Raw genomic sequence first — 23,968 nt, 5'->3', positions numbered from 1 at the left:
AATATTTTATGCCTGTGACTCCCTTTTATCCTAAGGTTTCTCTGGGTTCCGACTCAGGCTTTTAGACATTTGGATATTTTGAGTTATTTCTTCTTGTTTCCACGGATGGGGTGTTTTTATCTTTTTTGTTCCCACAGATGGGATGTTTCTAAAGTCCTGTCAGGTGCCCATCAAGGTGGCCAGCCCAGACAAGGAACATGATGCAGGACATATTTTTTGTAACTTGTGCCTTAGAGTCAAGGCCGAAGTGGCCATCTTTGGCCCCGAGCCCAGACGCTTTCCTTTGTGTGGGGCCCAGGACCAGCGTACTCTGTACACAGGAGTAACACTGAGTGATGCGCATACTTCCAGCGGTCCCTGGAGAGCAGCACGCATCCCACGCAGCCTGCAGTGGGGAGCAGGGCGCTGGTGGGCCAGGTAGAAGCACCTCATCTGTCACAGGTGCAAAGGCCCTAGTCATGTAAATAGGCAAGGAGGACATTTGTGCTGTCCCCACTCTGCTGGCTCCCAGAAAGAGTGTGTCTTAGACCCAGACTTAGAACGGGGGGCCGTCAACTCCAGTAAGAGGTCATCACTCGGTCAATTTTTTTTGGTCTGAATATTTCTGAAGCAAAAGGCATGATCAGGAGGCATGTCTGGTGTCCCTTCCCTGGCTTCCTCGAGTTCTGCATTCACAGCATTTATCTCTTGTCCAAAAGTGCTCCAGTCGTCTTTGGGCACCCACCTTCTCCGGCTGCTGGGAGCCTTATTGGTCTCACACATTACTGACTGTAGTGGGTTTGTCAAGTTTCCAGCTGCCTACTCTCTATTCTGATTCCTAATGGCATCCGAATGTTCTACTGGGGAATTATTTCCCCCTTATTGTGTGGAGTCCTGATGAGAGGTTGTGGCGAGTTTGAATATGGGGGCCAATCAAGATTTAAAAAAAAGCAGGACCACAAGATGGCAGTAGCAGGCAACGAGCTGCATTAAGGCGGCTCCTGGACAGGACTGGAGTGGACGGGAAGTCCCCCAGAGCAGGACACCTTCTAGGGATGGTGCTGCTGGCCCACCACCAGGCAGGGGATGAGAACAAGGCACCTCCCTGGGAAGAAGGGGCGCAGAGAGAGAGTTTATGTGTCTAGGTGAGTCTCTGGGTCAGAGAACTCCGAAGGGCAGCAGGGGCTGTGGGTCTTTCATAGACCTGGCGTTTGTCTTATCTATGGCCAGCAGATATCGGGGGCAGTTTTGCAGGGTATGCAAAGCAGGCAGATGCTAAGTGGCTAAACATATGCTTATTTGGGCTATATTTAAAGCATCTGGATGTATACAAATTTGAGCTTGGCTGCAGCGGGGTTTTGAGGTAACGGGTCCCAGCCTGCTGTGAAGAAGTAAAGTTCACAGGGGCCAATACACAGGAGGCATCCATAGCCCGTTTATGTGACAGAGGCTAATGACATCAAGGGCCTGCCTCCCACCACTCTCTCCCAGTCCAGAGCGGAGGGAGCAAGGCCCTCTTCAGCCTGCCCTGCTGGAATAGCCAAGGGCTATGTGTGGCCTGAGCTCAGCTGGTTAAATAACTGTCCTCAGGTCTTTTAATTTGAGTGAGTGACTGAGTATTTGGAGATGAGAGTCATTGACCCGTCTGGTTCTACCTAGAGAAGCTTCTTGCTCCTAGGTCTTTTAGAGCTGGTTTTATAACCAGGTCGCTCTTCAGAACCATAGAACACAGAAAATGATTGCGTGACAATTCTCTCAATTCTCCCCAAAGTCTTTGCCTTTTCTCTTTCTTTCTGCCTAGAACTCAGACCGGAGACCTGGACACGGGGATAGTGGGTGTCTTAAGGATGGTGTGTAAGGAGCTACAAGGAGGCTGTGCCTTGATGACTTTTCAACCAGCTCTATTAGCCCCCGGCTGTATACCTTTAGATTTCTTGTCATATGAGAAAGATAAGCCCCTTATTTGTGTAGCATGAGGTTGAACAAATAGGACTCACAGGGTGCCATCACAAGGCAATTTTATTTTTATCTCCCTGTCTCCATTCAAACTTGTTCTGTGCAGATGGTTCATGGCCACCCCGTTGAAATGAATATAGGGCGGGCACTCTCCATTGGCAAAAAGTTCCTGGCTCACTTGAAGTCATAAAAGTCTCATTTCAGTAACTGCAATTTAAAAAAACATATAGAGTGGTCAGATTTGTGGAGACAGGGTGGAACAGCACTTGCCAGGGTTGGGGGAGGGGCAATGGGGAGGTGTGGTTTAGTGGGTGTGGGTTTCAGCTGGGGCTGAAGAAAAGGTTCTGGAGATGGATGCACAACAAGGCAGGCATACTTGGTGCCACTGAATTGTACATTTAAAAATGGTTAAAATAGTAAATTTTGTGTTCTATATATTTCACCACAATAAAAAATGAAAAAAAATACAAGCCAAAAAAATTAAAAACTCATTTAAAGTTGAACACGTTTCCCTTGCACCTTCTCAGTCCGTTTTGAGTAGGCAGCTTGCAACCGGGAAAAGTGCTTGAGAGTATGTGTGTGTGTGTGAGAGAGACTGTGTGTGTCTATCTGACAAAGTCTTCAGTTTCCCCTCCCCCACTCCCCTCACACTCTGAGATTCTCTTTCTCACTCACTTCCTAGGCTGCTTTTGCTTCCTCTAGAGTTGAAGTGGGGGAGAGAGAGGAGGAAAGGGGCTGGAAAGGTCTTATTCTGACTAGTGTGGTGTGGGCTGCCACACAGTCTCCCCAGGATTGGCATGTGTATAGAGCTGATTCCTCTTCTAGTGGGGCTGTTTGGCAAGTTCTTCCCAAATCCTCTAGCCCACACGATTGTCCGGGTCTCTAACTCACAGGTGAGTCCCTTGGTGTGGTCTGGTAGCTGACCTCTCGTAGGCTCACACGTAGCTTAGACTTCAGCTTCTTGCTGCTAGGGGCTCATCTTCCCTCCAGGGGGCGCTCTTGGACAGGTTTTAATATGGCGCCGGGCAGGTCCTTGCTCTCCCGTGGCTCACATCTGGTCCGTGGGAAACAGTCAAACATCCTTTCCTCCCAATAGATTTTAGGGGTACCCGTTTCCAATGCGGCAAACTGTCTTCACTTTACTATCAAAACCACTATGAGCCAGCAGGTCTGTCATGAATTTGACTTTTACAATCAGATTTATTGAGGTATAATTTACACAAAGTAAAATTCACCTATTTTGATGTATGCAGTCCTTTACCAACACCACGATCAAGATACACAACGTTTCCATCACCCAAAAAGTTTCCTGGTACAACTTTGCTTCGCCTGTTACCTCTGGCCCTTGGCAACCCCGATCTGATTTCTATCTCTACATGTTTGCCTTTAACAAAGGAATCATGTTTTGAGGATTTACATGTTATAAATGGACTCATACAATATATAATCATTCATATCTGGCTTCTTTCATGGAGCACAAAGCTTTTGAGTAACACTCACGTTGTTGTATGTTTTAGTAGTTTTTTCTTTTTATTGCCGAGTAGCATTCATTGTATCTATATACTACAATTTGTTTTATTGTTATGAATATAGCTGCTATAAACATTTGTGTACAAGTCTTTGTGTGGACACATATTTTCATTCCTCAATGAAATATCTAAGAGTGGCATTTAAATAGTAAATATCTAAGAATAAATAGGATTTCTAGGGTAAGTAGGTAATCCCACTTACTCTTACCCCAGAGTCATATGGGTCATATGGTAAGTGTATGGTTAACTCAATAAAAACTACCAAATTATTTTCCAAAGTAGCTGTACCATTTTGTATTCCCACTGGCAATAAATGAAAGTTCCAGTTGCTCTATGTTCTTAACAGCACTTAATATTGTCTACTTTCAAAGTTTTAGCCACTCTAGTGTGTATACGTATGTAGTGGTATCTTGTGCGGTTTTACTTTGCGTTTCCCTAATTTCTAATGATAGTGAACATCATTTTATTTGCTTATTTTCCATTCATGTATCTTCTTTGGTGAAGTGTCTGTTCAAATCTTTTGCTCATTAAAAAAAAAAGGTATTGTTATTGAGTTTTAAGAATTCCTTGTGTATTCTAGATACAAGTCCTTTATTAGATAAGCAGGTTTTGCAAATATGTTTTCTCCCAGTCTGTAGCTTGCCTTTTCATTTTCTTTCTTTCCTTTTTTTTTTTTTTTTTTACTGAAGATATGATAGTTTATAACATTGTGAAATTTCGGTTGTACATTATTATTTGTCAGTCACCATACAGGTGTGCCCCTTCACCCTTCGGGCACACACCCCACCCTCCTTTCCCCTGGTAACCACTAAACAGTTCTCTTTGTCCATGTGTTTTTTTATCTTCCATAAATGAGTGAAATCATATAGTGTTCGTCTTTCTCTATCCGGCTTATTTTGCTTAACATAATACCATCAAGGTCGTTGCGAGTGGGAAGATTTTGTCATTTTTTATGGCTGAGTAGTGTTCCATTGTATATATACACCACATCTTCTTTATCCAATCATCAGTCAGTGGGCACTTAGGTTGCTTCCAAGTCTTGCATATTGTGAATAATGCTGCAATGAACATGGGGGTGCATAAGCCTCTTTGAATTGCTGGTTTCAAGTTCTTTGGATGGATACCCAGTAGTGGGATAGCTGGGTCATATGGTATTTCTGTTTTTAGTTTTTCGAGAAATCTCCATACTGTTTTCCATAGTGGCTGCACCAGTTTGCATTCCCACCAGCAGTGTATAAGGCTTTCCTTTTCTCCACATCCTCTCTAACATTTGTTATTTTTGTCTTGGTGATTACAGCCATCCTAACAGGTGAAAGGTGATATCTTAGTGTAGTTTTGATTTGCATTTCCCTGATGATCAGTCATGTTGAGCATCTTTTCATGTGCCTATTGGCCATCTGTGTATCTTCTGTGGAGAAATGTCTGTTCATATCCTCTGCCCATTTTTTGATTGGGTTGTTCAATTTTTTGTTGTTGAGTTGTGTGAGTTCTTTGTATATTAAGGAGATTAACCACTTGTCAGATATATGATTTGCAAATATTTTTTACCAGTTGGTGGGTTATCTTTTCATTTCAATCCTGGTTTCCCTTGCCTTGTAGAAGTTCTTTAGTCTGATGAAGTCCCACTTGTTTATTTTTTCTTTTGTTTCCCTTGTCTGAGAAGACACGGTGTCCAAAAAGATCCTTTTAACACTCATGTCAAAGAGTGTACTGCCTATATTTTCTTTGAGAAGTTTTATGGTTTCAGGTCTTACCTTCAAGTCTTTGATCCATTTTGAGCTTATTTTTGTGAATGTGTAAGAGAATGGTCTACTTTCATTCTTTTACATACTGCTGCCCAGTTTCCCCAACACCATATGTTGAAGAGACTTTCCTTTCTCCACTGTGTGTTCTTGGCACTTCTGTCAAAGATTAGCTGTCCGTGGATGTGTGGTTTTATTTCTGGGCTTTCAATTCTGTTCCATTGATGTGCGCACCTGTTTTTGTAGCAGTACCATGCTGTTTTGATTACGGTAGCTTTGTAGTATATTTTGAAGTCAGGGATTGTGATGCCTCCAGCTTTGTTTTTGTCCTCAGGATTGCTTTAGCAATTCGGAGTCTTTTGTTGCCCCATATGAATTTTAGGATTCTTTGTTCTATTTCCATGAAGAATGTGATTTGGATTCTGATTGGGATTGCACTGAATCTGTAGATTGCTTTACGTAGTATGGACATTTTAACTATGTTTATTCTTCTAATCCACGTGCATGGAATGTCTTTCCATCTCTTTATGTCGTCATCAATTTCTTGCAGTAAAGTCTTGTAGTTTTCATTGTATAGGTCTTTCACTTCCTTGATTAAATTTATTCCGAGATATTTTATTCTTTTTGTTGCAATTGTGAATGGGATTGTGTTCTTGAGTTCTCTTTCTGTTAGTTTGTTATTAGAGTATAGAAATGCAACTGATTTTTGTAAGTTGATTTTGTACCCTGCAAATTTGCTGTTATTGTTAATTACCTTTTCATTTTCTTAATGGCACCTTTTGAAGAGCAAATCTTTTTATTTTTGATGAAGTTCTATTTAACATTTTGCTTTTGTTTCCTATCTAAGAAATCTTTGCCTAACCCCAGGTCACGAAGATTTTGTCCTATGTTTTCGTCTAGAAGTGTTATAATTTTAGCTCTTACATATATAGATCTATGATTTATTTTGAATTAGCTATGGAGTATGATGAGAGGTAGAGGACAAGTTCATTTTATTTTTGCATATATATCTCCAATTATTCCAGCACCATTTGTAGAAAAGACTATCCTTTCCCCACTTTTCAGCCTTTGTTGTAAATCAATTGACTATGTGTGTGAGCCTATTTCTGGCCTCTCTGTTCTGTTCCACTGATGTCTCTCTCTATCCTTACACTGAGCGAGCACTATCTTGATTACTGTAGCTTTATAATAAGTCTCAAAATTGGGTAGTTTGATTCCTCCAATATATTTCTTCTTTTTAAAACACTTTTTGGGCTAAATTTTAGAATTATCTTGGCAATTTTTAAGACTGAAAGCCTACAGGAATTTTGATTGGAATAATGATAATCTACAGATTCATTTGGGGTGAATTGACAATAATTTGAGTCTTGTGATTCATGAACCTGGTACTTCTCTCCATTTACTTAGGACTTTAATTTATCTCAGCAGCATTTTATAGTTTTCCACGGACAAGTCTGGTATATAGTCTGTTAAATATATCCTTGAGGGGCTGGCCCCGTGGCTGAGTGGTTAAGTTCGCGCGCTCTGCCGCAGGCGGCCCAGTGTTTCATTGGTTTGAATCCTTGGCGCGGACATGGCACTGCTCATCAGACCACGCTGAGGCAGCGTCCCACATGCCACAACTAGAAGGATCCACAACGAAGAATATACAACTATGTACTGGGGGGCTTTGGGGAGAAAAAGGAAAAAAATAAAATCTTTAAATATATCCTTGAGAGTTTTGAGTTTTCTGCTATTGTAAATGGTGTTTAAAAAATGTCAATATCCTACAACTTCTTGCTGATATATAAGAATCAATTACATTTCTTTATATTGACCTTGATCCTTGTATTCTGAGACCTTCTTAAACTTATTAGTTATACTAGTTTTTTTGTGGAGATTGCTTATGATTTTCTACATTGACAATCATGTTTTATGAATAAAGAGTTTTACTTCTTCAGCTGGCCCTATGGCTGAGTGGTTAAGTTCGTGTGCTCTGCTTAGGCGGTCTGGGGTTCCTGGGTTCGGATCCTGGGCACGGACCTAGCACTTCTCAACGAGACATGCGGAGGCGGCGTCCCATATAGAGGAGCTAGGAGAGCCTACAACTAGGATATTTAACTGCGTACTGGTGGGTTTTCGGGAGAAACGAAAAGAGGAAGATTGGCAACAGATGTTAGCTCCCGGCCAATCTTCCCAAAAAAAAAAGAGTTTTACTTCTTATCTAACCTGTATGCCTTTTTTCCCCTTGCCTTTTTGCACCGGCTAAGACCTCCAGGCCAATTTTGCATAGAAGAGATGAGACAGGAGATCCTGGTCTTGCTTCCCTCATCTCAGGGGAGACACATTCAGCCTTTTATGGTGAAGTGCGATGTTAGATGTAGGTTTATCTCGGCTGCTGTTTGTAAGGTTGAGGAAGTTCCTTTCTGTTCCTCGTTTGCTAAGAATTTGTTTTTTTAAAAAAATCATGAATGGATGTTGCATTTTGTCAAATGCTTTTTCTGCATCTGTTGAGATAATCTTGCACTTTTTATTTGCACAGCTAATTTAGGTTATATGGATTAATTTTCAAATGTTACACCAAGCTTGCGTTCCTGGGATAAACCCCTTGGGGCCATGATGCGTTATCTTGTTGTATATTACTAGATTTGACTTTGTGTCTGTGTGCATGCGGGGTATTGTTCTGTAGTTTTGTTGTAATGTTCTTATCTGGGTTTGGTATCAGGATAACGCTGGCCTCGTAGAATGAGCTGGAAAGTATTTCCTTCTCTACGAATTCCTGGAAAAGTTGTGCATGATTTTTATTATTTCTTCCTTAAAGGTTGGGTAGAATACATCAGTGAAGTCATTTGTGTCTGGAGTTTTCTTTTAAGAAGGTTTAGAAATCCTTTCGAGTGAGCTTTGGCAGTTTTCGTGTTTTAAGGCATTTGTACATTTCATCTAAGTCAAGTTTATTGGCGTGAAGTTGTTCACGATATTCCCTAATGATCTTTTTCATGTCTGTAGGATTTGTAAAATGTTCTCTTTTTCATTCCTGATAATTTGTTGTCTGTCTTTTTTCCTGATCCATCTGCCTACCATTCCCCCCAACCCCCCCCCCCCACACACACACATTTTATAGATCGTTTCAAACAATCAGCCTCTGGATTCATTTCTGGTATAATTGAGTTTACTGTTTTTCTGTTTTCCACTTAATTAGATTCTGCTCTTATATTTCCTATTTTCTTCTGCTTGTTTCAGACTTCGTTTGCTCCCTTTATTCTCCTTTTCTGACTTCTTTTGGAGCAATCAAACATTATTTATGATTTCATTTTTATCTCCTCTGTTTATTGGCTATAGCTCTTTGTTTTGTTACTTTAGTGGTTGGTTTAGGGTTTACAGTAAACATCTTTAACTATTACAACACTGTATTATCAACCATAGTCATTGTGCTATACTGAGATCCTCAGAACTTTCTCCTCTTATAACTGAAACTTTGTACCTTTTACCAACATCCCCGATTTCCCCCACCTCCAAGCCCCTGGCAACCATCATTCTCCTCTCTGTTTCTATGAGTTCAACTTGTTTTTGTTTTTTTTTTTTTAAGATTTCACAAAAAAAAGATTTCATGCAATATTTGTCTTTCTTTGTCTGGCTTATTTCACTTAGCATAATGTTCTCCAGTTTCATCCATGTTGTTGCAAATGGCAGGATCTCTTTCTTTTTAAAGGCGGAATAATATTTCATTATATATATATATATATATACACATACACACCCATATACATATATTCACTTATATATACCACATTTTCTTTTTTTTTAAACCTTGACACCTGAGCTAACAACTGTTGCCAATCTTTTTTTTTTCCTGCTTTTTCTCCCCAAATACCCCCAGTACATAGTTGCATATTTTAGTTGTGGGTCCTTCTAGTTGTGGCATGTGGGACACCACCTCAGCATGGCCTGATGAGCAGTGCCATGTCCGCACCCGGCATCCAAACCAGCGAAGCCATGGGCCACCAAAGCGGAGTGTGTGAACTTAACCACTGGGCCATGAGGCCAGCCCCAGTACACCACATTTTCTTTATCCATTTATCTGTTGATGGACACTTAGGTCATTTCCATATCTTGGCTATTGTGAATAACGCTGCAATGAACATGGGAGTACAGATAGCGCTTTGAGATAGTGGTTTAGTTTCCTTTTGGACATACACCCAGAAGTGGAATTGCTGGGTCATATGGTATTTCTATTTTAAATTTCTTGAGGAACCTCCATACTGTTTTCCATAGTGGCTGCACCAATTTACATTCCCACCAACAATGCACAAGGGTTACCTTCCTCTATATCTTTGCCAGCATTTATCTCTTATCTTCTTGAGAATAGTCATCCTAAGAGGTAAGAGGTGATGTCTCCTTGTGGTTTTGATTTGCATTTCACTGATGATTAGCGATGTTGAGCATCTTTTCATATACCTATTGGCCGTTGGTAAGTCTTTTTTGAAAAAATGTCTATTCAGGTCCTTTGCCCATTTTTTAATTGGGTCGTGTGTTTTTTTGGCTGTTGAATTGTATGAATTCCTTATATACTTCAGATACTGATCCCTTATCGGATTGTGGTTTGCAACTGTTTTCTCCCATTCCCTAGGTTGCCTTTTCTTTTTGTTGAAATGCTTGACCCTTCTTTCAGACTCCACCCAACGCTTGGCGTGTTATGTGGTCTCTCTGTTCTGACTGGTGGAAACAGGGACTAGTCCTCCTGTGTGAGCTCCAGAAATTGTCTGGCCTATTACTTTATGGCGGTTCTTTCCTTTGCCTTGGGTAGTTTCCTCTCACACTGAGCATGTCAGTTCTTAGCCCAAGCCTCTCTGCAGACGCCCGGAGCTCTTTCTCCAGGATGCACCTTCCTCAGTCCTTAGCCCTGCAGATTCTGGCTTCCTTGGCCTCCCACCCCAGGCTTTGCCTCCTCGACTCGGGGAGACTGCCGGGCTCTGTGCGGGACAGTCCCCCCTGCACTGTGGCCAGAAACTGCCTCCAGGCTCTGAGCTGGGGCGCTCACGTTGTTTGTTTCTCTTCACTCAGGGATCCCGGTCCTGTCACCTGTTGTTCGATGTCTGAAAATCTGTTTTATACATTTTCTCCTGTTCCTAGTTGCTTACAGCGGGAGGGGGCAATTTCTGAGGTGGTTAATCCTTCACAGGCAGGAGTGGAAGTGCCCCTTGTTAGATTTTTGAGGCATGAGTCAGAGACTAGTCCACAATGTTCTCTGAGTTACTGAGGACCCCCACCCTCAGCCGTACCCCTAGTTCCAGGAACAGTCAACAGCTTGTTGACTGACCGCCTGCTGGACACCTATCGAGCTATCTGAATGGTCCTATTGAACCCCTTTCCCTAGACCTGGGGTGAGGGACAAGCACGCCCCACCTCTCCCCACTGCTGGGGGCTGGTGGTGGTGGCAATCACTGTTTAGATCTCTCCAAAGAAATCCTACCCAAAGTTTTTTTAACCCCTCTTAGCCTCTCCAACCTTTTTTGTGAGCTCGAGGAGGTGGTCAGCTAAGGGTCACAAAACTGGTTTTCAACCACCTCCTTTCCAAGGCCTGCTTTGGTGGTCTCACCCGACTCTGGAATGTGGGAACCATTAGCACCTGTTGTCTTGGGGTCTCATTCAATACCAGACAAGACCCAGCCCCATTCCCAGATCCTATTACACTTGTTTAAACCACTGCAGGCAGGTTTCTGTCACAATTCCTAACTCAGATGAGCCCAGAGGGGAAAAACAGCTCCTGGGACCCATCGGTAATTTTGCCTGAATCAGGACGATTGAGTGGGACCAGGGCAGGGGAGTGGCAGAGAGCTTCTGTTGGACTGGGGGCTGGGTATGGTGGGGAGGGGCAAGGAGTGCACATGGAGGGACGTGATCTAGGGGGCCCGGGGGTAGTGGGAGTGATGAGAGCACATAGGCAGGCTCAGAGGGCCTGGAGGTCGTGGAAGGAATGGGAAAGTAAGAGGGATGGGAGAGCTGGGGAGGCTGGGAGGACCCGGAGAATGGATGGGACTTAGTTGATTTGGGGCAGGGAAGATGTGGGAAGAGATGGAGCAAAATAGCAACTAGGGGGAGCTGGAGAGGACTGGGAGGGACCGGGAGGGACCAGGAGGGACCAGCAGCGGTTGTGTACAGAAAAATTTTTAAAACATTGTCATTGTGGTAAAATATACATGACATTTACCATTTTAAGCATTTTCAAGTGTCCAGTTCAGTGGCATTAAGTACATTCACAATATTGTGCAACCATCCCGACCATCCATCTCTAGAACTTTCTCATCTTGGCAAACAGAAACCCATTAAACAGTAACTCCCTCTGCCCCCAGCCCCTGGGAGTGTCTACTCTGCTTTCCGTCTTGTAGAGAGAAAATTTTAAGGCATAATTTCCTTGTCCCTACCCTTGTTCCTGATGGAGGTGTGGGGGCTGGGGAAAATAGGGGTGAAGGGGAGAGACCAGGAAGCCCTGTGGAGAACTGGAGGGTCTGGCGGGAGGGGCGGGGCTCAGAGGGCCTGGGGCCTGGGAGGGACCGAGGAGCTGAGAGCAGCTGAGAGGAGTTGAGTGATGATGGGGTGGATGGAAAGGAGGCCAGAGCTGGCCATCTTAATAGGTCATTGCTCCTCCAAAAACAGGGCCCTCTGGTCCCCCCTCTGTGACCACCTGCTGCAGCAGGTGACACTCTGGCCGGGTCTGTGTGGTGACAGCTGCAGGTCCACTGGCTGGACCTGGAGCTCCCTGGCTGCCAGGATGGGCCCTGCCCCCAGCCTATGGTCAGCACACTCTCATCATAGTGAAAGGGGTCCTGGGGCACCCCGCCTTTACTCCTCACTGGGTCTAGGGGTGGCTAGAGGCAGCATTGAACCTTGTTTGTATTTTATTCCTATCTGGCCAACTGAAGGTCTCAGTGCACTGGTCCTTCTGGGAAGTGGGGAAGTAATCTGCTCATGGTCCCCCATGAGGAACTAGAAAATGAGTCTCTAACCAGGCTAGACCAGAAATACGTTGGGGGGACGCAGAGAGATGGTGGGAAACGGGAGGAAGTTGGGGGGTGCTGGGGTATAAAACGGTTGAGTGCCCGGAGGGCTTAGGAAGAGAGTGGGGGAGCTGGAGGGAATAGAGCTGGGAACGATGTGGATCGGAGTTGCTGGAGAGGGATGGGGATAGAAGGACCCCGGGGAGAGGGGAGGAGCTGAGATTCCACATGGGATGGAGTAAGAGGGACTGCGGGGAGGTGAGTGGGGGATAGAGCAGGACAGAGGTGACCTGGGGGAGGCTGGAAGAGGTCAGGAAGTCCCTGGAGGGATGTTAGGGTCTGGAGTGGACCTGGAGGAACTGGCGGTGACATGCAGGGACTGTGAGGAGCTAGAAGGCTCTGAGAAGAAAGGGAGGTCTATAATGGGATGAGGTGGGGTGCGGGGTGGGAGGGACAGCCACAGAGTGCTTGGGGAGGAGTGGGGACTACAGGGCCCCCTGGGAGGGGCAGAGAGACACTCCTTCATCTTGAGGTTAAAACTCCCCACTGTGATGAATAGATTTCTCAACTTCTTGTAGTTCTACCGGTTTTGGCGTTCCCACTTCAGGGCTGAGTCAGGTGCGGACTAACTGCAATCCCCACCTCCACGCCGGTCCCACCAAAACCCCTCCACGTTGCATTAAAGCGAATCACGACCTCTCCTTGCTTGAAACCCTCCAAAGCTCCCAACCCTGCACCACTGCCCTCAAGGCCGCCTCTTATTTGGCCCCACCCCCCACCTGGTCCCACCTGGTCCCACCTGGCCCCACCTCTGTCGCTTGGCCCCACCCCCTCACCTGGCCCCGTCTGGCCCTCAGTCCTCAGGCCTCCACCCACCTCTGTGCTGTCCTACAGCCTCACTATCCTCTGCTCTCGAATGCTCCAAACTGGACCCTGGTTCTGGCATCTACTCCTGCTGCTGCTTCTGCCTGGAATGTTCTTTCCCCCACAGGACTTAACTACCTTCTTACTCCTCGATCCTCAACTCCAATTTCACTTTCTTTCGACAGGCCTTCTCAGACCGCCCCGCCCCCCCCTCCCCCTCCACCCCCCAGGATAAAGCAGCCCTCACCTGACCAGTCGCTGTGAACCATAAAATGCATTTAATGGATGTAAACTATATTTCAATAGAAACCAAACAATCCGTCTCTATGAATCTTCTGAAGACGCCAAGAACCTTAGTCTGAGCTCAGAGTCCTCTTGAAAGCGAACCTGAGATGAGGATTTGAGTGTTAGGAAGTTGATCTGGGAGGTGAGGGCAGAAAACTGGAGAAAGGAACCAGGAGAGTGAGGGCTGGAGAGAATGCCACTGGGAGTGTGTTACCGAGGGCAGTTTGGGCTCAGTTCCCCTGGGGACCCACTGAGGGCTATAGGAACGGTCCAGTGAGGAGCTAGTGGGAGAAGCATTTGTCAGGTCCCGTCCCCCACTGGGTGAGAGCTGCCTCTGGAGGCATTATCTCCAGAAGTCCTGGAGCAGAAAGTGCAACACTCTTGAGGTGAGAGCCTGTCGTCCTGAGCCCCCCAGGAACAGTTGGCCAAAACTTCGGCTGAAATCGGCGGTGAGACGGAGAGGCCGTGAGTCACCAGCAACATCTGATACGTGGGGCTCTTGACTGCCCTCCATGTTCTTCCCTTCCAGTTTCCGTGTTCTTGTGATCTGAAATTTTAGTACCAGCAACTAAACATCAACATCATAAAATTAATGCCAGTTATTTAGATTTGCCTACATGTGTAACTGAATCATTAGTGCTCATTCGTGCTTATGGCCACCCACTGCTTCTTTCTAGGTTCATTTTTTCTTTTAAGTGATGTCTGAAATGTATTTAATTTGCCATTACTCTTGAAGGGTAATATCACTGTGTCCTCAACTCTAGACTCAAGCTGATTTTCCTTTATCCCTTTGAAAATATTATTTTATTATCTTCTGGCTTCCAGTGTTGCTGAGGAGGACGCTGATGTTCTTGTTTCTTGTTTGTAGGTAATCTGCCTTCTTTCTGGTACTAGGATTCTTGTTTTCTTGATCCTTGATGTTCTGAAATTTTAGTAAAATGTGAAACTAGTATGGATTTTTTGTTTGTTTATCATGCTAAGTGTGTGGTGTGATTTTCCCCAATCTAAGGATTTATGGTTTTTTCATTCCTGGAAAACCCTCAGTTGTTACCACTTTAGCAATTTCTCTCTATCACTCTTTCTATCTGTCTGTTCTGGATACGTCAATTTCTATTCTCCTTGGGTCTAATTTTTTCTTTCATGTTTTCCATCTCTTGATCTCTGAGCTGTGTTCTTGGAGATTTCCTCAGTTCAGTCTTCTGATTCATCTTGTCTCTCTCCAGCTGTATTCAGCTCCCCTTTTGAGTTTTTTTAACTGTGATTTTAATTTCCCATATTTCTTTTTTTTTTTTGAGGAAGATTAGCCCTGAGCTAACTGCTGCCAATCCTCTTCTTTTTGCTGAGGAAGACCGGCCCTGAGCTAACATCCATGCCCATCTTCCTCTACTTTATATGTGGGATGTCTACACAGCATGGCTTGCCAAGCAGTGCCATATCCACACCCGGGATCTGAACTGGCAAACCCTGGGCTGCCAAAGCGGAACGTGTGTACTTAACCACTGCACCACCACCGGGCCCCTAATTTCCCATATTTCCAATGGGCTCTTTGTTGTTTGTCCCACTCTTATTTCATGACCTGCTTTTATTGTTTTGTGGTTGCCATTTTGCTCTGATTTCTTCAAGGACTTTAAAGATCCCTACTTTAAAGGGCTTTTCAAATTGCTCTAAAACTTTGCTTCTTCAGCTATGGGTTCTCCTGTGTGCCGGGTTTGTTTGCTCCCTCAGTGCCCTGTTATTCCCGGCTGTGGGGTTATCTGGAGATTCTGTAAAACCCAAGGCTAGTGGCCTCGGCTTGGTCTGTCTCTGGCTGGGCTCCAGACCAGGGTTTTCTCAGAAGTGTCCAGTGTGGGCCTCTGCGTTGTGTGAGTGACACATTTCTGGGACAGTCCCTTTGAGCTTGGTGGCTCTGTTGAGGGCCCAACCACAGGCATGTGGCTTTGGTTTTTGCCATGACCTTGAAGGTGGATGTAGCTGCCCTGGTTTATGTTCCCCAGCTGGCAGCACAGGTCCCCAGGCCAGCCAGGCTCAGGCTCCAGCCCGGCTTAGCGTGTGCACCATGGCCACACCCTCCACACTCACCCCTGCTCTCTCCCCAGCCCCCGGGGCTGCCAGCCTCGGCCCCTTCTCTCCCTGCAGCCTCCTGTCTCCTTTCTTTTAAGGAGTAGTCTCCATTTCTTGTCTACCAACGTGGCCCTCTCATGTCATTCATTTTTAAAAATTGTGTGTTTGGAGCAGAAGGAGATGGTTTCAACCATCTTTAACCAGAAGCATCTTTTCGCCACGTGAGATAGAGCTGCTGTTACCTAGATGTTCCACAAGCAGACCTGTAGAAATGGACACACCCAGAACCATATGTTGTTCCTTGCCTTGAATTCTATCGCTTCACGTCAGGCCTGCCTGGACCTGTTGGTGACCGGGGTCTGGCTGCGCCTGGGGCAACAGGATAAAGGGGAAAGCAACCTGTAATTTTTATCAAGAGTCAAGTTTGAAGCATGTACGCATATCTATTAAATTTATATAACTAACATGTATTGTATAATGCTCTCTATGTGCCAGACATAAAGGGCTTTGTATGTTAAAGCCTCATGAACATGAACTAATTTAATACTCATAACAATCCTAAGTTGCAGATACTATTATTATAAACCCTGTTTTACAGATAAGAAAACTGAGGTGAGCCATGAATGAGATTGAGAGTCCTGTGCTCTTAGCCACCCCCTTATGCTGTGTGTGTGTGTGTTTGTGTGTGTGTGTGCACGCTAGCTTGCACATGGGAGTGGGGGGCACAAATTAAATTTCCACTGCCAGGAGTGGAATGAGGCAGAAGGACAGAGGAGTGGCAGACTCAGGGACCCGGCCGCTGACACAGGCCTCCTGCCCCAGACCAGCTCTGCCTACTTCCTCCCTGCCTGCTCAGGTGGCGTGGGGCTGGCCTAGGTGTAGCTCAGAAATAGCAGCCTAAAGGCACCAAGGAGGTCTGGCTGCAGCAGGGGCAGTGGGTTCTGTCCTCTCCCATCCCTGTGCCACCATCAGGGACAATCTGTTCACTGCAGACTGTAGAGACCGGGGTTTGGAGGCTGGGGAGGAATGCAGAAACAGCTCCTCCTTAGAAAAAGGGCTAACACGCCACTCCATAGTTATTCTTCATGTCCGGGGAGATACAGAGAGATGGAAAGAGAGACAGGAGTAAGGATGGAGGGGAGAACAAAAAATGCAGAGAAATACAGAAATATGGAGAGCTGCGACAGAAAGGTGCAAAGACAGAGAAACAGACACACAGACCGGGAGACAGAGAAAGACATTCTAGGAGGGTGTCTGAGATGGAGGCTGCTGGGAGACGGGGCTGGGAGTGAGTCAGAAGTGACATAGGGGGTGGCAGTGCAAGGAGCCCAGCCCCTGGGGCCCTGAGGGGCTTGGAGTCCTTGGGGAGTCTGGAACAGAAGGGCCTCGAGCCAGGGGTTCCCCACCTACCAGTGTGGTTCTTCATCTGAAGGTCAGGCTGGGGCTGCTATAGGGGTGTGCGTGTGTCCAGTCCCCTTCCTGGGGTGCTGGCCAGCTGTCCGTGGAGCTGGGGACAGGTACCCTACCTGTCGGTGCCCTCCTCCTGAACAGGGCTGGCTCTCCCCCTCCCCTGCCCCATGCCAGTGTCAGGTCCAGGCTGTTCCCTGGGGGAACTTTGATCTGCAAAGAATGAGAGTGACCGATCTGTCTACTGCCCAGGGACCGAGCCATGTCACTGAGACCTGGCCTGGGCTGCCCCTGCTGCCTTCCTGCCCACTGGGACACCAGGCAGCTATCTGAGGCTCAGGAGACCCAGAAGGGGTCTTTCCTGCTCTCCTTCCCTCTCTCATTCTCTCCGCCTCCATTCACTGTGCAATCACTAGTTCCTGACTCATTCACTCAGCACCCGTCCCCTCATTCATTTATTCAACAAGCATCACTGACAGAGCTGGGGGCTGGGTGATGGGGGCAGAGGGATGAGGGAGACAGAGTCCCGCCCTTTCAGGAGCCCATTGCCTGAGAGGAATGGGGGGCGGTGGGGGCAGAGGCACACAGACACACCCCAAACAGAGATCTCTACTAAAGAGAGACACAAGCCCCACATCGGAGGAGGGAGACAGGGCAGGAGAGGAGGGATGTATCCCAAAGGGCATGGTGGGGCAGGGAGTGGAGGTGAGGTGTGGTGACAGCCTTCATCAGGGGAGGCTTCCTGGAGAAGGCAGCATTTAAGCTGGGCTCTGAAGATCTGAAGAATGAGCGGGAGTTGGTCAGACAGATGGCAAGTGGCAGGGATGCTTCAGAGAGAGGCACCAGCGCAGGCACAATTGCAGAAGTGAGAGAGTTCTGTGCATTTTGCTGGAAGGGCCTTGAATGGCATTCCCTGTTGGTGGAGGGCATCCAAGGGTCAGGGGGACAGTTTTGTTAGAGCAAGGTGCCTCTGGGGGCTTGCAGGGGAGGTGGCAGCCTGGTGGGCTCCGATACTGGTCTCATCATCCAGGCCTTGCCAAGGAGGAGCTGACGCCCCCTGAGACCTCCCGTACAAGCCCCAAGTCCCAGTGCGTCTCCAAAATGCTTCTAAGGAAACCCAGCTTGTCTGTTGGCTGCACAGGGCCCCAGAGGGTGAAGCCCAGCCCCCTCCTCAGTCTGGCCTCCCCACCCCCACTGCTCACTGAGTGACGTGGCCTTTTGCTGGGCTGAAAGCAGACACTGCCTGCCTGCGGGGCCCCTGGGGAAGGCCCGGTGAGCCGTAGCCCCGAGCTCTGGCTCCTCTTGTCCAGGCGGCCACTGAGCCGGGTCCTATAAATAGTCCTGGCAGGGGGAGGGGAGGCAGGCCAGAGAGGGCTGGAGGGGCCAGGCCTTTGGGTGGGGAGTTGTGGAGGGGGCAGGGAGAAGGAACCTAGAGTTTGAGGCCCAGTTGGGCCCCCAAACGATGACCACTTGCCCCTCTGAGTCTCGGGGAGCTGTGGGCTGGTCCTGGGGGCAGGTCCTGGGGGCAGCAAGGCTCTCTGGGGGCCCAGCAGAGAAAGCAGACACGCAGGGACTATTGTTCTGAGAGGAGGGGCTGGTCCTCTTTCCTCCCATCTCTGGGTGAGTTTCTGGAGGCCCAAGGGTCAGGATATTAGCTGTGAGAGCCCCAGGCTGGGCCCGTCCCGCCCCACTGACCACTTTCCCACTGCCCAGTGTTCCAGGACAAGTTACAGCAGGTGTGTGCTCCGCTCCTGCTTGCCTGAGGCCTAGGGTGCTTGCTCTTCCCCGACTTCAGTCTCCCCCCGGGCTCTGCCTTTCCCAGGGTGGGAGCGGGGAGCTAGGATGAGTCAGTGGCGACCTTGCCAGGCCATAGGGCCAGGGCTTAGGGGCTGGGACCCGAGGGGGAGGATCCTGGAAATGGAAAATGTGAGCCCAAGGGCCTTATCTGGGCTGGAAGCAGCTGTCTCCACTCCACACCCTCTGCAGACCCCACCTCTAGGGCGAGGACCACAAGCCCCTCCACTCAGGGATGCGTGCGGAGCTGTTTGTTCTCTGGGTAGTCTGGACTCCAGTAGAGGCCTGTGGGGAATTTCTCCTCCACTGGGACCAAGAGGGCCCAACGTTTGTCCAGGAGGGTGGGAAGCCCTGCTCTCTACTATGCCTCCCCAAATCAGAGGCATCCTTAGGATTTTATATGCAAGAGTCTGCAGAGCAGCCCCCTAGCACCCAGCATCTGTGCCTTCTGGAGACAGACTGGACTTCTGGGTCTGGCTAAAGAGTCAGCCAGAAATGGGGCATGTGACATGTATGATCGAACTCACACTCATGCTCACACAATGAAGCACACAAACATTTGATATACGTGAGCACATGTAGACATATGACATACATGTACAAGCATGTGCGGAGTAACAGTGGCATAAGACACACCCTGATGTCTACGTTGGTACATGTACTGCAGGCACACATACATACGTGAGTGAATAAACACATGTTCACCGCCTATGAGCAAGTGCATAAAAATCCTTCCTACAAACATGGGTACTTGCAAATGAACACATGCCCCCCTGGCAACACATAAGTGCAGGTACTATAGACTCCATAAGTCCCACGTCTTTCCTCTACACGGATACACCCACACGTGTACATACAAGCATGATGCCCTCCGATACAACATGGGAAAAAGATGAACATTACAAGTTTCCATGCGTGTCTGGCAGAGTGTCCCCTGGGATGGAGTGTAAAGGAGGGTTCGGTGGAGGGAAGTTGGAGGGATCCAGGGGGGCAGGGGTCTCTTCCCAACCTCCCAGGGGCCTCAGGGTTCCAGGATGCACGCCAGTGGCTCTGCTTCAGGCAGGCGGAGCTGTGGGCAGAGGGCAGAGCCCCAAGTGTCCCTCTTCTGGGTCCCGGCTGGAGATCAGACTACAAGACTTGCCCACCCTGAGTCTGTGCTCCTGCACAGCCTCCACTGTGGTTCCCACCCACCTCCCTGGTTGGACTCCCCTTGGCTCCTGAGCCCAGAAACCTGGCAGGAAAAGATAAATATAAGCCCTGCGGTCCCACCCCTATGGATCTCATAACAAGGCAACGGTTTCCAGGACAGAGGCTGGATTTCAGGATTTGGCAGGAGGAGCAGGGGATGGTATGTTTGCCAGGGGGCCCAGCCCTGAATGCTTGTTAGCTTGTTCCCATTGGGAGCTGCAGCTGTGGACCCTGAGGAGTGGGGTATGGCTACTTTCATGCACCTTCCCCAGGGAGAAGCCGGATTGCCAGGCCCCTTAGTTGTCCCAGCAAGCAGAGGGCTGCGTGGAGGCTGTGGCAGGGTCTGACCTGGCCCATGACCCTCCAACCTAAGCCCTTCCTGGCCGAGGGGCTTGGAGGGACCCCCCCCAGTGAGGTCAGCCCCTACCTTTGACCCAGTGCATCGCGCCCCGTGACCTAGTGCGATGTGACCTTGGAGATGGGCTCTGTGTGGTGCCTGTGAGCCCGCCAGGGCTCACCATCCCTTCTAATGTACCCTCTCCGTGATTCATCTTGGCTAATGAACCCCATACCTCAGATATTGAAGGCAGCATTTGGGGGCCATCCTCGCTGCTCTCACCTCCCTCTGCCCGTTGTCCATCCATTCAGCAGGCCTGTTGGTCCCACTGGCTCTCCAGTGAGTCACCTTTTCCCAGGCATTCAGTCACCCAGTGTTTATTGAGCTCTTTCTAAAGCCAGTTGCTGCTCCAGGTGTGGTGATGGATGAATGCCTGAGACAGACAGCCTCTGCTGAGGATGGGGTCCTTCACGTGCATGCAAGTGTGTGTGTGCACTGTGCCCATGCACACGGAGCCGGGGTACAGAAGGTGGAGAGATGGGACCAGGCAGAGGGCAGGTGGGGAGAGGACTGTGGAGGTCTGAGCCATCCCACGTCGTATATCCTTTCCCCACCCCGTGAGCCTGGCATGTGTTCTCAGCACCTGAGGAGTGTGGGGAGTAGGCAGGACCTTCAGGTCAGAGGCTGGGTGTCCAGAGAGGGGGTGGGCTGGAGGAAGAGAAGTGGGGGTCCTGCATGGGTATGGGCGTAGGTGATGGCACTCAGAATGGGTCTGCTCAGAGCGCTGGGCACCACCACAGTGATGAGAGATGAGATGAGAGAAAGGATGCTCACTCAGGAAGGTCGCCGGGGAGGAAAAGGCACAGAGGTGGGAGGGGAGTCAGGAGAGAGAGGAGGAGGAGGAGCAGTCCTCAAGGGCTACTGCCAGAGGGCCAAAGCGGGTACTGGAGACTCCAGGGAGCAATTCCAGGGGAGTGGAGCCTTGGGCCAACCTGGGGAGCAGGAGGGAGCTGCCCAGACTTGGCTGAATTTGACTGTTGCCCCGGGAGGTGCACTGGGACTAGCATGCAGGGGAAAAAGAAGTTTCTTAAATGTGGGCCTGGGCCCTGGGGTCCAGTCCTGTCTTGGAATGCCTTGCTGTGTGTCCTAGGACCAGTCCCTGTCCCTCTCAGGGCCTCTGTTTCCCCATCTCGGTCCCTGATTCTAACTTCATGGCTTTAGCATGGCAAGAATTTGACTTTGTGAGGTGACTGGGAGGGGGAAGGCTTGTCCCACATCCTGCTTCCAGCCCAGAACTGGAGTAGATCAAGGGACCAGCAGGCAGTGGAGGGGCCAGAACCAGGCGAGGGAGCGAGTGATGGAAGGGCAGGCGCCAGAGCCCGCAGGCCTCAAGTGGGAGGTTGGCCTCCTGGCTGGCTGACATCAGGGCTGGTGAATGTGGAGGGAGTTCAGCCTGGTTCATCAGCTCTCACCTCCCTCACAGCCTGGTACTGGGCAGGGCTGAGCTGGAGGAGGTGGGGGGACCGGCCCTTGAGGGGGTGGCTGAGAGGAGCCCCTGGGCCTGGGAGCCAAGCCGTAGCCTCACCCTACCTGGCACGGAACCAGCCCTTGGTGGTGGTGGTGCTGGTCTTCCGTCTGCCCCCTCCTTACCTCCCACCTCCTCTCCCTGCCCCTCCGCCCCTCTTCCTCACGCTTCTGGTTCCTCTCTCCTCTCCTAGGCTCATCTCCAGCTACTGACTCAGTGGTCTGATGGCTGAGGGACAAGAGCCAAGGGGGATGGTTTGATTCTTGCACTGTCTGCCTTCCCAGAACCCACAGTGACCCCCCCATCTCTGCCCTGGACAGCGGCTCTACTTCAGCAGCGATGGAGCGGTGCCCCGCCCCCACGCAGCCCCTCCCAGAGACTCTCATGGTGGGTCTGGAAAGACCAGATAACCCATCTGAGTTGGGGGAGTGTGGATGGATTCGGGGCAGCCAGTCTCTACAGTTTACCACCTCTTCCTCTGTATTAGGGTTCCTGCCGCAGAGACCCCACCAGCCTTCCTTCTGGAGGATAGGAGAAAAGGCTAGACCTCCGCCCACACCCACTCCCCACCTAGGCCAGGCACATGCCCAGGTGCACATCAGCTGTGGGGCCAAGAATCAAGCTGTCTAGTCCCTCCAAGACTTCCCCACGTGGTCCTTCCCCGGGTCCTGCAAAAGAAAGGACTGGGCTTTTCTGGCTGAGACCAGAGTCTTCAAACTCCAGGCTCCCGTGCTCAGCCCTGTGGGGGCTCTGAGCGCTGTCCGGGGCCGAAGCTGCAGCAGCAGCATCTCTGACAGGCTCTATCAAAGATTCTACCCGGAGAAAGAACGCAGGCTCACCCTGTCCAGACGGCTACTTGGAACACACACACTCACACACACAAACACGCATGCCTTTTGGCACTTGAGTTTCTCATGAAATAACTGCTGGAAGGCTCCTCGGATTAGGTAACCCAGCGTTTCTTCCTGTCCTCATGGTGGAGGGGGGAAAGGGGGGGATCAGCACTCGACATCTGTTAGGCTGATCCAGCTTCTCTGGGGCAGTGCAGGCCAGCCCAGGAGGTCTGTGGCTGCAAATATCTTTGGAAGCCTAATGTGACAGGAACAGCCCTTCAGATCTCTCCTTCCTGCCAGCATCTGGCTGTGCCTGCCAGGCCACCCAGCCTCCTTTAGGTGGGCCAGGCCTGGGAAGGAGAAGGTTGATGGGAAATGTTTTTTGCACAAAGGATGGGATGTCCCCATTTTTATTTTAAATCAGTTTTACAATACACACGGAAAACAGTATCTTTGCTCATTGTCCTATCATCCTGCAGCAACGACTGCTTCCATTCTCTTGTTTCTTCTGATGGTTTGGGGGTAGTGGGTTTAGAAGGGAGGAATATTGGGGTTTAGGCATGAAAGAAGCATTGAGAGGGAACAGAGGTGGGGGTCCTGGTCTGTGGATAGAGGTCAGCGACTGAGACTCTGATGAGGGGAGGGGAGATGATTAGGTCCAAAGTCACCCGTCCCAGGATTTGGAGATTCAGCCCTAAGCACACCCTTTCCTCTGTCTGACCTCCGCCTCTCCTGGATCCCCTAACAGGGGCCCTCTGGTGAGCCTGGAGTTCTACTGAGCACCGGCAGGAAGGACACAAAGATCTTGCTACACAGGGTGGGGCTGGGAGGGGAGAACGCAGAATTGCAGAGACAGGGCGGGCCCTCACCATCTGTCTTCTTCTCGCTTAGGTCTTATAACAGGTGCAAGAAATTCCAGGCAACGATCCCACAGGTGAGTATATGCTTGTGAGAGCGTGCCCTCGGGGGGGAGAGGGCATTGGGGGGCACAGGGTGAGGGTCAGGGTGGCAGTTCTGGGGATTGCTGCTACTGCTCTCCCGTCCCCGGAGTAGTAGGGGAGTCCCCATCCCCAGCAGGAGCAGGCCCTTGAGTAAGAGCCCCAAGGGAACGCATAATCCGCGTCTATGGTCTCCAAAGTAAAGTCCACTTGGGGGTCGAGGCCTTCTTCCGGTGGGCCCGCAGCCCCTCCCCCAGGCTGCACGCCGCTCCTCGGGGGTCGCGTGGAGGGGGCGCTCGGACTAGGTGCTTCCCCGGGCTCCGCACCCCGCGAGAGCAGAGGCGGGGCGAGCTGTGCTCTTTCGGTGCCACCGGGGGAACCCCCACCCCGCCACCACCCGCCGGGTCTCCAGGGGCGGGGGTGTCCGGAGTCGGCCGCGAGTGAGCCCCGGCCCCGCCCCCGAGGCCCCGCCCCGCGCGGCGCCCAGTCCCGGGGCTCGCGGGGCCGCCCCGCCCTCCGCCCGCCGCCCGCCCCTCCCGCCGCCCCTCGGGCGAAC

This window comes from Equus quagga, chromosome 11 (assembly GCF_021613505.1).
Source record: "Equus quagga isolate Etosha38 chromosome 11, UCLA_HA_Equagga_1.0, whole genome shotgun sequence".
Taxonomy (NCBI): Eukaryota; Metazoa; Chordata; class Mammalia; order Perissodactyla; family Equidae; genus Equus; species Equus quagga.
Note: the sequence above shows the minus strand (reverse complement) of the source record.